Source organism: Cricetulus griseus, chromosome 2 (assembly GCF_003668045.3).
Source record: "Cricetulus griseus strain 17A/GY chromosome 2, alternate assembly CriGri-PICRH-1.0, whole genome shotgun sequence".
Lineage (NCBI taxonomy): Eukaryota > Metazoa > Chordata > Mammalia > Rodentia > Cricetidae > Cricetulus > Cricetulus griseus.
Genome location: NC_048595.1, coordinates 244,233,247 through 244,247,063, shown reverse-complemented (window position 1 = coordinate 244,247,063; position 13,817 = coordinate 244,233,247). Strand labels below are relative to the sequence as shown.

Below are 13,817 nucleotides of genomic sequence, written 5' to 3'. Positions count from 1 at the left end.
GAACTTGTGTGTATTTCCAAACCCACATGGTTAAATTTTATTCCCTGATTACATGGCTGAATTCCAATCTCAGGAAAGAGGTAAAGTGGGACCATGGAACAATGGATTTCCTTCAGAGGATGTGAAGTTAAGGTTTCGTGAATCACTCTCATATCCTATGTATGAGAATATGTCACAGAGTCACTCTCTAGCACTATGAGAGGCTGGGAAACATAATACCAGTTAGGGCCTTGCTAAATCTGGGTGAGAATGGGGTAGGCTTGATGATGAAAATGAGGAAGGGGGCTCCCTTTCTGCCTACTCTGCTGCCATGGTGCCCATGAAAAAGCCTGTGGCGAAGGGAGGCCAAAAAAAAAAAAAAAGAAGTAGGTTTTGAAGTTCACCCCTGACTGCACCCACCCTGTAGAAGATGGGATCATGGACACTGACAATTTCGAGCAGTTCCTCCAGGAGAGAATCAAGGTGAACAGAAAAGCTGGGAATCTTGGTGGAGGGGTTGTGACCATTGAACAGAGCAAGAGTAAGATCACTGTCACTTCTGAGGTGGCTTTCCCCAAAAGGTATTTGAAATATCTCACCAAGAAATACCTGAAGATGAACAATCTTGGAGACTGGTTGTGAGTTTTGCCAATAGCAAAGAGAGCTACCAGCTGCGCTACTTCCAGATTAACCAGGATGAAGAGGAGGAGGATGAGGATTAAGATGCATTGGTCTGCAATGTTTTGTATTAATTCAAAAATAAAATTTAGGAACAAAAAAAAAAAGAAAATGAGGAAGGGAAGAATGGACAATGAGTCAATTGTAGGATTGCAACATGTTCTGAAGTAAGGCCATAAGGCTGGAGATTAAATTGAGGCATGAACATAGACGCCAAACAGGCCATACGTCAAAGGATCAAGACCAAGGAGACCTAGACAACATTTAAATGTACTGGAAAGTCAAAGGGCAGGTTTGGGGTTTCTTTTTTGGTTTTTTGACATTAAAAATTTTTGTTGTTGTTTTTTTTTTTTTTTTTTTTTTTTTTTTTTTTTTTTCGAGACAGGGTTTCTCTGTGTAGCTTTGGAGCCTATCCTGGCACTTGCTCTGGAGACCAGGCTGGCCTCAAACTCACAGAGATCCACCTGCCTCTGCCTCCTGAGTGCTGGGATTAAAGGCGTGTGTCACCAACACCCGGCTTGTTGTTGTTTTGACATTAAAAAATTGTTGTTGTGTGTCCAGCTGCTTTGGTTTTAGTTGATTTGAGATGTAGTCAATTTCACAAGCAAGATTAGCCATCATAGTGCTATTTTATGAATATAATATTTAATGTGTTCTGGGGGTCATCCAAAAGAAGTTGTATAATAGGCAGTCATACATGTACAAGCTGAGCTTGAAGAGGCAAAGTCTGCCCAAAGGGTAGGAAATTTTTGGTGGATAATTTCTTCTTAAGTTCAGGGATGTTGATGGGTGGCCCAGCAAGATCTGAGTTTGAAAGAGTCTTGGGTCAAATGAGAAATGAGGGACTAAAGATAAATCAAGCAGGTTCCCTAGAAGCCCAGTAAGAGCTGGTGATAATTGAGACTGGCAACAGGACCATAGCAAGATGAGCTTCAGTTCCATGGCTGTGTGCAGCACAGAGTCAAGAATACTGAAAAATAAAATGAGTCACCATGTAAATTTTTCTGATGAAATAAGTATTAGAAATTAAAAATCTATTCCAGTAAATTAACATGCAGGAATGTGTCTTGAGCCATAGTTATACAACAAATATAAATATTCATGTAACATTACTCATTGCAGTACTGTTCATTCTGGAAGATTACTGGGAGCCAAATGCTCTTTCCTGGGAGCTGATTGGTTGTACCAACTCTGGTACTCGCACAGAGCACAATGTTGTGATGGAGAAGGGGGCAGTTCTTACTCCATGGTAGGGTGAGGAGAAGCCCAGATTCATTTTCAGGAGTACACAGTCCCTTTGCTAGCTGGAGACACACTTGCCCAGTAAAGCTGCTCAGGATTCTGCTCTGGCCCTGGTGGAGAGGACTGCTTATGGTCCCTGTCTTGTGCTGGGTGCTGTCATCACAGTCTTTCCAATGCCAAGGGGAGCAGAGCCTTCTGTTGTGTCACAGAGGTATAGGGGCACTGGTTGACACAATCATAATCCTCCTCGGGCTGGTGAGCCACCAAAGAGCCATACTCTCCAAGTTTGCCCCCAGAGGCCTTCTACATGCTGGGATGAAGCATGAGTCTAATTAATCTTATCAATAAAAACCTGGAGTCAGATATCAGGATAAAAACCTGAAAGATCAGAGAATCAGGAGCAGCTGCTAGTTGCTTCCTATCTCTCTCTGTTCCTCTATCCAAAAATGCTGAGATCCTCTCTCCACCCTGCCTTATCACTTCCTGTCTCTCTGTCTACAGTCCTCCAAACCTCTGTGGTTAACTAGTGGCTAGCTCCGCCCTCTGATTCCAAGTAAGCTTTATTTTGTCAGAACACAAACAAAATATCACACAACACTGTCGGATTGATAAACCAGTCCCTGGACATTGACACAGCACGGAGGACTTCTGCTAACTCAGAGGAAGAAAAGATGTGTCAACAGAGCTTAGGCTTTTTCAGGGGATAGAGGAGGGGTGTGTGGAGGTGTAGAAGTTAGTGTCAGGTTCTCAGTTAAAGATGCTGAGGTGGATGTCATTTTTCTAGAGACAAACTTTTATTGAGGAGCAGACTTATCGGAGAGCAGGGTGCTGCTGTGAAGATACTGTGTCTGATATGTAAAGGAGCTTTCCTGTAGGTAGGTCTGGTTTAACGAGGTAAATCTAGGATAGACAGAAACGGTAGGGAGTAGTCATGTGTGGCTGCTGCTTAGACTCATGGATGTAGATGAACAGGGTCTCCCCTGTGCTTAAGCAAAGGGGAGAAGTCAGCTGATAAAGTTGGGAAGAAAGTCCTAGAAGGAAGACAGCCAACAGGAGAACTGTGCAAGCAGAAACTGCTACTCTGAGAAAGACACTAAAACACAATGAAAAGGCAAGCTGTAGGGACTGGAGAGATGGTTCAGTAATTAAAAGCACTAGCTACTTCTGCAGAGGTCCTGGGTTTTGTTCTCAGCACCTACATAGGGGCTCAAAACTGTAACTCTAGTTCTGGAGACCTGAATTCCCCTTTCTGCAGGTACATATACTGTGTGTATATGATTTGATATATATATATATGTGTGTGTGTGTGTATATATATGTGTGTGTGTGTGTGTGTGTGTGTGTGTGTATTGCACACATATATACACAAATACATTTTAGTTATTTTTCTATTGGTGTGAAGAGACACTGTGACCAAGGCAATGTATAAAAATAAAACATTTAGTTGGGGGCTTGTTTACAATTTCAGAGGGCAAGTCCATGACCATAATGGTGGAGAGCACGGCAGCAGAGAGGCAGGGATGGTGCTAGAGCAGTAGCTGAAAGCTTATATCTTATTCTCAAGCAAAAGGCAGATGGGGGACAAGACTGGGCCTGGAAAGGGCTTTTAAAGACTCAAAGCCCAGTGACATACCTTCTCCAACAAGGCTACACCTCCTAATCCTTCCTGAGAAAATCCATCAACTGGCAAACAAGCATTGGAAATATGAGCCTCTGGGGGGGGGCATTCTCATTCAAATTACCACAATACCTTTCCTTTTTCTTTTTCTTTAGAAAAGATAAACTGTAGAGTAGGAGAAAAACCTCTGTAAAAACATGTACTCACTGAAGGACATATCTAAAACACACAAAGAATTCTTAAAATTAAGCAAAAAATAAACAAGTTCAAAAAGGAGACAATAACCTTACCAAAGAAGATATCCAGAGGGAAAACAAGCAAATGGAAAGGTGTGATGAAAATAAACTTGTCTGTGGATACAAATTAGAAAATAGCAAATGTCAAAAATACCATACTGCTTAGAATAGCTAAAATATAAAACATTACAACATTCCAGAGAAAAATTTTGTATTGTTAAAGAACAGTTACAGCTAGCCAGCCAACTAACCAAAAAAAAAAAAAAACAAAAAAAACAAAAAAAAACAAAAAACAAAACAAATCATTAAAACTGGAAATAATCAAAACGTCTGCACACAAAACCATAGCTCAATATTTTGAAGTATCCTCAAGCAAAACAATATCACAGAGAGGTTGAAACAAATAAATCATAGTCTTAAGAAATAACAGAAATCAATCCTAGGAGTAAAACTGGACTAAAAAGTGAGCTCTAGACCATTACACGTAGTGTATATAGCATTGCTTACAAAAGCAAAGGTAAATTTATTGTTTAGGGATGGATTCAAAGGCAGAAAGTCACTTTTGGGGAAAGATGAGCTCAATGCTGAGTGGTGGATTCCTCAGGGTCTGAGGGTAGGAGAAAGGGAGGGGCCCACAGGTGGACTTCACTGCTGTGCAGCCGTGTCTCAGTTCTTCTCGTTCTTGTTCTTCTTTTCCTCCTCCTCCTCTTTTTTTTTTTTTTTTTTTTTTTTTTTTTTTGAGACAGGGTTTCTTTGTGTAATAGACCTGGCTGTCCTGGAACTAGCTCTGTAGACCAGGTTGGCCTCGAACTCTCAGAAATCTGACTGCCTCTGCCTCCTGAGTGTTGGGATTAAAGGCATGTGCCACCACCACCTGGCCAGGTCTCAGTTCTTAAGTTGGGGAGTGGGTTCATTTTCAAAAGTACCTTTGGGGCTTGTGAGGGCACTTACTGCCAAGCCTGACAAACTGAGTTCGACTCTTAAGACACACATGGGAGGAGGAAAGAATGGGCTCTTGAAAGTTGTCCTCTGACCTCCACAAAGGCACCATAGTGTGTGTACTTACATATAAATGAAATAAACGCAATAAAAATTTTAAACTATATTTATACTTTATACCTTACTTAAAATTTTTACATATTTTACATGTAGTAGATCTAACTTCAACATGTTACAAAGTGGTGTCCATATAACCCAAGATAGAGAAATCTGGTGAACTTGATTTTCCTGAAGTTGAGAGTCAGGGTTAATAAGTCTCTCATGTCATTAAAACACATTCCTAATACAGCACTCTCAGAAGTTCAAAATGTAGTGCGCGTAGCTTCTTATTGGATACCTTTTGTATTTATAAAATGCATATTTGCTTAACAGAATGAGTTGTAGTCTTAAGTAAAATGTAAAAGGAATTTATTTTCCCAAAATTATAGCTTCTGCTTTGGCAATGTTCATTTTGTACTTCTATCAGCACTATAAATAGAAGCCAGACCAGGCTCTGTGAAGACAATCACTGTTGTGTGACAATGACTCAAGTTCCTTCACTTGCAGGAATGCTCAATGTCTCATTCCTGACACAGGCAGCTCATCCAAACATTCTCAGAAATCCATTGTGCCCAGAGGGTCAGGGCCCACCTCTCATTATCTCAGTACACATTGTCACCACACACATGAAGGCTGCTCCCAGACTCTGACACAGTTAGCTTTTAAGACCGGTGACTGTGTTTCGAATTCACAGAGCTCAGCTCGTATTCAAAACCAGCCTGCAACATTGCAGCCTGAGAACTGATCAGCAACACTGACTATACTGGTGCTGTGTCCTACCTTGTCCTTAGCAAGTCTTTCTTTGGGGCACTTCTAATCGCATAACTACTGCAATTATCATCAGCCTAAGAAGTCCACATTTGTAATTTAACAAGAAAAAAATTGATAAAGACATTTCATGGAATATCCAATAAAAGGCTGGTTAAAAAAAAATGGGCACAGAAGAGACTGAATTTCTTATTTTTTTTAAAAAAAGGACAGATTATGTCCAAGCAAATGACACTATCAGGTTGTATACCAGTAAGTGGAAGACGGCAGTGTTTCTGGAAAGTTCCAGAGGCAGGCAATTCTTCTTAGGTGCTTAAGTTTCCCAAGGCTTCACGTTACCTTGGGAGAATTTAGTAGTCAGAGGTAAATATTTGAGTTTTAAAACCAAGTATCTTCTGAGATTTAAGAGTTGTCCTATTTGTCAAATGATGGTGCTGTGGAATGTTGGTTAAAGATGTGTTACATTGGAATATTGGCTGTCCTGGATTCTTTCATGTTGCATTTGTTTGACTCTGTGCATCTGTGTTATTTTGCCTGTCTGGAGCACATGATTGGTCTAATAAAGAATTAACTGGCCAATAGCTAGGCAGGAAAAAGCATAGGTGGGGCTGGCAGGCAGAGAGAATCAACAGGAGGAGGAGAATGTGAGAGGCAGAGAAAGAAGAAGAGAAGGAGAGGAGGATGCTGGGGGCCAGCCACACAGCCACACAGCCACACAGCCACACAGCCACACACAGCCACACAGCCACACAGCCACACAGCCACACAGCCAGACACAGGATAAGAAGGGGGAAAAAAGACATACAGAAATAGAAAAAGGTAAAAACCCAGATGCAAAAGGTAGTCAGGATAATTTAAGTTAAGAAAAGATGGTTAGCTCTGGGTGGTGGTGGTATATGCCTTTAATCCCAGCACTCAGGAGGCAGAGGCAGGAGGATCTTTGTGAGTTCAAAGGCCAGCATGGTCTACAAAGTGAGTTCCAGGACAGCCAAGGTTACACAGAGAAAACCTGTCTCAAAAAACAAACAAACAAAAACAAAAACAAAGCAAAACAAAGTAAAGCTGGCTAGAAATAAGCCAAGGCAAGGCTGGACATTCATAAGAAAGAGTAACTATCTATGTGATTATTTGGGAGCTGGGTGGTGGGTCCCCCAAAAGAGGAAAGAGTAAGAGTAAGAAACAAAAAACAAAACAAAACAAACAAACAAGCAAACAAAAAAAACCCAACTACATGATGGTTCCATTTATCAGCCTTCCTCAGTGGAATCAGCATGAGATTTTAACTGAAAATGGGCTGAACAACTTTTACAAAATTTGAATGTACAAAGGAGACTGAGCAAGGATCACATTCCTGCTCAGCATCATGGATGGGGGATGCAGCCTGATATCTGGGGAGCTGACCTTAGTCTGGTACTTGCTGTGATGTTCCCATTTGACATCAGGTCACTGTGAAGTCAGTGCTGTGAATGTCCCCATCTCACAGAGGTTAAAGGTGATCCTGCTGAATTCAGAGCCTAGATCTTCACTGTTTCTAAAAATGAATGAATATAAAATGTCTATCTGTGCAAGACAACAGGAATTGGGGACTATGGAAGAATTGACTTTCCACCAGTCTAGTTGATTTGCATAGCTGATTCCTCACAAGGGGATCAAAGGTCAAAGGCATTGTTTGGAAAATTTGTTATTTACTCCACTTTTGCCTCAAGGTTTCCTCGTGACTGCATCTGAGCATTCCATGACGAGCCAGCTCCTTGTAAAGTATTATTTATATCATTATGAGTGACTGTCACACCTTCACCACTGTTTCCATTGCTCCCAACTAATTCAACAAATACCCTGTGAACTCCCACGCTAGCTTCAAAGAACAAGGCAGAATGCCTCCCTGTGGGAAGAGGAGGTATAAGCCTTTGTATGTATGTATGTATGTATGTATGTATGTATGTATGTATGTATGTATGTATATACATGTACATATACACATACACATACATACATGACCAGTGTGCTTGTTGTATAGTGTTCTCTCCCTCCTCAATAGGCTTAGTGCTCCCTGACAGCTTGGATACACCACATAATTACCTTTCCAGGTACTGGAACCTCCTGTTCTCTTAGATTGCAAATTCTTCGGTGTTTAAATAAGGTACAAAGTGATGCTTTCCTCTTGGGTGAAATGCTTTCTCCAATGCAGCAGTTCTCAACCTATGGCCTGGGGGTTGGGGTAGGTTTGAACCACCCTTTCACAGGGGTTGTTTAAGACAACCAGAAAGCACAGATATTTACATTACCATTCATAACAGTAGCAAAATTACAGTTATGAAGTGTCAATGGAAATAACTTTATGGCTGGGGGTCGGCACAACCGTATGAAAGGGTCGTAGCCTCAGGAAGGTTGAGAACCACTGGTCTAATATGATGAAACTTCAGTTCATTGAATTCATAGATTCTTATAGTAAAGTCTAAGTTGGGAGGGAGGGGCAGAGAATTTACTCAAATACTTAAAAAAAAAATACAGGATCTCCCAGTTTGTCTGTTGGTTGGTACAATGCTTAAAAGGATCCTAGCTAGATCACATCCATGAACTTTAAACATTAAATAACTTCAAACAGAAAACTACATCAACTTGTACTGAATCTCAACTCCTATCATCACAATTTCATGGTGTGAGTTTTTGGAGAATTTTTGGATTGTTATATTTATTTTTACTATGAGACATGGCTAGACATTCCAGATCTTAGATATCAGCAGTTCCTCCTATAAAGCTTTCCAAAGGAAATAAAATAATAGGCACAAATTTAAAATGATGTAAAAACTAATTAGCCAGAGTAGAATGAGCCGTTATGCAAGCATGTAAAAGGCTTTCATATGAGACAGTTACTATGGCAAAAGTGAATTAAAAAAAAAAGAGAATTACAGAAATCATCTCAGCAATTTCAATTCTTGATAACCATGTCTTGGCCCTCTTCAGCAACCATATGGTTTTCTGTGACTTAGGTGCATTTAGCTCTACAATTCAGATAGAAAACCATTCTTCTGGGATGGAGGGGATGGCTTGGTTGGAAGTGTTTGTATTGCAAATAGAAAGATCTATGTTCCATCCCCAAGACCCACATACAATGCCAAGTGTTATAGTGGGTGCTTTCAGTTAACCACAGAGTTGATGTGGCAGGGACAGAAGGTCCCTGGAGGTAGCTTTCCAGGTAGTCTACCTTAATCGGGAAGTTCTAGGTTATGAGAAATCATGTCTAAAAGGAAATGGATGCTGTTTCTGAGAATGACAGCCATGGCTAGCCTCTGGCTTCTGTGTGTGCACATACATTCCACTCAAACTGATGTTGTTGCATCAAAAAATTATTACACTACAATCAAATGACCAATGAGGATGTACATGCTTTCATCTTGAAACTGGATCTAATTTTTCTCGTAGGTTCCATGCAACTGGGAATTTGTAATTTGGACACATCCCCTGAAGTAAACACAGTACAATCCAGTTGACTTGAAGAGTCTGCAGATGACTCACAGACTGTGGGTGATTTTATGCTTAGATTAGCTGCCTCCTTGATGATCATCTTTAGAACAGTGTCTGGCAATTTCCAGTATTTAACATTTCAGTGTCCTGACAGCCACTGTTGTAACAATTTTTGAGCATAGTTTGAGGTCTGTTCTTTTGTAATTTAGGATTTTTGTAACCCTGATTACTGATGTTCTTTCATCTGCCCTTGGTCAAGCTTCATACCCCCAAAATTTGGAAATGTGTACAATTCTATTGGTATATTCTCCAGCTACATAGTCTCTTTGCCTTAAGGACAGTGAACCTCCACCAATGTCCAGCCATATATCTATTGCTCAATACTCTCTGGGAGCCTTCAGTAGTCTCTTAGATCCCATGCACTCCACAGAGAAACTGACAATGACTCGGAAGGCTCAAACCCAGGTCCATGGGCTGCCTATCTTGGTAGATGGCAGGGATTAGCTGTGAGTTGCCCCTCTTCCCTGGTTCTAAATGGAAAGTGGGCAATGGGTGATGCCCTTAATGTCTCCTTTCCCATTTCTTCTCTCCATGACTTTAGCTGAAAGGAGGACACAATATCTCAGATCCTCAAAGACTTGCTTTTCCTTCCCCTTTTCATTGAGGAGATGGGTTTTGCCCATTTCATCTTAACATCTTCCTACATCTGAGGTCCTCCTTCCAGAGGTCATTTTCCCCTGAAGTTTTGGCAGGTAATAAGGCAAGGAGGTATTGAAATTGGAAGGTAGATATCAGAACATATTTTCATGGCCAGGAAACCAAAAATACTGATAGCAGGTTATTCAACTGTGTAGGAGAGTATTCTATGTCTTATGAGTTCAAAACTCTGTAGACCACTCTCTCTTCATTGTTCATCTGTGAAAAGTATGGCTGTGTTCCTCTTAGCACAACCCTGAGAGCCCTTGTTATAGCAAGCACAATGAAAAAGACTACAAGGTAAAGCTTCTTCGTGCTTGACACAAACATTTGTTTTGCTGAGTTGTGTCAGTCCAGGCTGGAGTCTTTGCCAGTCAATTCTTGAGATTTGAGATGGCCTGACCCCTGAAAATTAGACAGTAGCCTCAATTTCTTCCCTGAAGAAAGATAGAAGGTTCAGCATAAAGTACAGTCCCTTGCAGGGAACCTGCTTTGTGTTGCAATAAAAGCTGAATCTAGGGAAAGTGGGGAAGGAAGAACTATTTTTCAACACTCATTTTCATTTCCTTGCACAATGATCTGTAAAATGTCTTATTGATCTTCCCCTAACTCTGAAGAACTTTGAGCACTTTTCTTGCTTTTTACTCTTTCTTGTTTGGTCATATTAAGTGAGTCATTTAACTTCAGTCTTAAATATAAAACCATCCATGATTGTAGTGCACACTTCAAAAGATTGCTGTGAGGGTTTGATCCAAAACAGAAAAGCCTTCATGCCTTACAAAGAGTTGCAGGCTCCACTGAGTATAGTTTGGGTCAAGGAGTCTCATCTGAACCTCACACTGGATCTTCTAGACATTCCATTTCACACCCCCCTTCATAGATCAGGAGGCCAAGGGCAGTTTATGGCAAGGTTAAAATGCAATGGCCAGAGTCTTGAGAAAGCAATCAAGGTAGTTTGAATTGGGATGTTACTAGTCCTCTGACCTTAGGAAAGATATGTGGTCTCTCTGAGCCATAGTATTCTGCAAAGTGTGAATAGTAAACCTGTTTCTCATTTGAAAGCAGATATTTTTCAAAAACAAAAACAAAAACAAAAAACAAAACCCTTCAGTGTTTAGTTAAAAAAAAAACGAGAAGACAACTGATGGTACAAATAAGTAGACAGGCAGAATTTAGTTCTGTTTTTTTTAATGCATGATTATTTATTACCCTTAAAGGCTTATTTTTGACTGGATTCAGACTTAGAAGTAGAAGCTCTCAGTGAGGACAGCCTACATCTCTTGGTGATCTGTTCCTGGCACTTTTCTTTGACTTTCTTCATTCTCTTGGCCAAAAGTTTAGCATATTTTGCAATATCCTCCTTGGTTTTCTTTGTTCTATGTTTCTTCAGAGCAATATGACAGCATTTGTGTTGCAGGACATGTGGAGTAACAAGACGCTGAATCTTGGGCGCTTTCATCCTGGGCTTCTTCTTTGTTTAAAGACTTTCTTACAGTGTATTGGTGGACATTATCTTCTTTAGAGAGATTAAAAGGACTTTGGATTCTGCTAGCTCTTTTAGGTACCAACTGATAAGGGACAGTAGTATCTGTCAGTCCAGGAATATCCTTCTCTCCTTTCTTTACAATAACCAAGTTGAGAACACTCAGATGGGCACCCACAATGCATCCTTGAACAGACTTAGGCTTCCTCTCTCTAGTTCTCCTTGGTCTATAACAAAAATGCCTCTTACTCAAGAGCAGGCACACTCTGCCATGAGTCAAAAACCTTGCTTCATGGGAAAACCTTGTTTGTCATTCTCGACACTGATTCGGAACACTTAACCCTTCCACTCTTCACCCAGAGCATCGGCAGCTACCTCTGTGGCCATGTGCCTCTCATAGAACATATGAAGCTTGCATTCATTGTCCACTTCAATGAGTTTCTGGCATCTGGTGTTGAGGAAGGAGATATTCAGCTTCATCTTCACACAGACAACTGCCTAGGAGGTACCACAAAAAGACCCAGAGTTTAGTTCTTATAGTATTAAATAGTGTTCAAATTTGGGAAGACAGGATTTATGACTGCTGGAAACAGTACCATTGATATAATTCCCAAAGGAAAAACATGTTTAGATTGAGAAAATTTTATCAACACTTTCATATATATATATATATATATATTATATATATATATATATTTGTTAAAGGGTTTTAAATGTAGTTACCTTATGATGGGACACATGCCTCCCTCAGACATTGTTGGTTATGAAATAAAAGCCTGGAGCTAGGAGTGGGTTTCCTGTTTTCTAATTGCTTGTTAGTAGGATCTCATAAACTCCCCAAATATTATTAACCTTGCTTCTGGCTACACTCTAGAACTCGATGGCAAAGCCTTATTGCTGAAGATAGAGACACCACATACTTCAGTCAGTGGATATGGAAAATCAAGCTGGTATTAATCTAGAAGCAGCATCTCTACTGGCTAGTTTTCACAGTGATAGAAAGTGTTATCCATTATACTGGGAGAAAAAGTCATCAACAATCTTGTCCAGCTGTGAACCCTATGAGCTATAAAAATGACCAGTCTGCAAATTGTCCTTGAAGTTCTAGCTAGAGCAATAAGAAAACAAAAGGAGATCAAGGGAATACAAATCGGAAAGGAAGAAGTCAAACTCTCACTATTTGCAGATGATATGATAGTCTACATAAGTAACCGGAAAAACTCAGCCAGGGAACTCCTACAGCTGATAAACACCTTCAGCAAAGTGGCAGGATACAAGATTAACTCAAAAAAATCTGTAGCCCTACTATATACGGATGACACATTGGTGGAGAAAGAAATCAGAGAAGCATCACCCTTTAAAATTGCCACAAACAACATAAAATAACTTGGAGTAACACTAACCAAAAAAGTGAAAGACCTGTACCATAAGAATTTTGAGTCTCTAAAGAAAGAAATTAAAGAAGATACCAGAAAATGGAAAGATCTCCCATGCTCTTGGATAGGCAGGATCAACATAGTAAAAATGGCAACCTTGCCAAAAGCAATCTACAAATTCAATGCAATCCCCATCAAAATCCCAACACAATTCTTCACTGACCTTGAAAAAACAATTCTCAATTTTATATGGAGAAACAAAAGACCCAGGATAGCCGAAACAACCCTGTACAATAGAGGAACTTCTGGAGGCATCGCCATCCCTAACTTTAAGCTCTATTGCAGAGCTATAGTCCTGAAAACAGCTTGGTATTGGCACAAAATTAGACAGGTAGACCAATGGAATAGAGTTGAAAACCCTGAAATTAACCCACACACCTATGAACACCTGATTTTTGACAAACAATCCAAATATATACACTGGAACAAAAAGAACATCTTCAACAAATGGTGCTGGCATAACTGGATGCAAACATGTAGAAGACTACAGATAGACCCAAGCCTTTCGCCCTGCACAAAACTTAAGTCAAAATGGATCAAAGACCTCAACATTAACCCAGCCACTCTGAACCTAGAAGAGAAAGTGGGAAATACCCTTGAATTAATTGGTACAGGAGACTGCTTCCTGAACATAGCACCAGTAGCACAGACACTGAGATCAACAATTATTAAATGGGACCTCCTGAAACTGAGTAGCTTCTATAAGGCAAAGGACTTTATCAGAGCTGTTTTTAATGATGTTGTTCAGAGTGGTTTCCTTCCAGATGATTATTGAGAAGCTAGTTTATATATATAAAAAAATGGTGCCAGGTACCACAAGGGTAACAAAACTGTGCTGTTTTTCTGGGATATTGTTTTTTACTTTTTTTTTTTTTAATGGAGAGTGCTGGATGTCTGTACAATTTTGTTTAAATGACTGCAGAACCTGGAAAACCTGTTGTTGCTATTGATGCATAACATACTGCCATTATTGGCACATATATATATATATATATATATTATATACAAATACACTAAATAATATATATACATATACATATATACATTTATATATATATAAAATTTGAATTTTTGGAAACTTTAGCTGTGCTGTCAACTTTGGAAAAAAGTATCCCAGTTTACCAAGTTCAGTTGGCATTGTACAAAAATTAACAGCCATATTGTTCTAGAAATGTTGA

General features: G+C 39.9%; 2 pseudogenes; one reads left to right on the top strand and one right to left on the bottom strand.

Moving 5' to 3' along the window:
* Positions 1 to 310: 310 nt before the first annotated feature.
* On the top strand, positions 311 to 756 carry LOC100756861 (annotated as a pseudogene).
* Positions 757 to 10,939: 10,183 nt separating this feature from the next.
* LOC107979286 lies at positions 10,940 to 11,683 on the bottom strand (annotated as a pseudogene).
* Between the last annotated feature and the right edge of the window lie 2,134 nt (positions 11,684 to 13,817).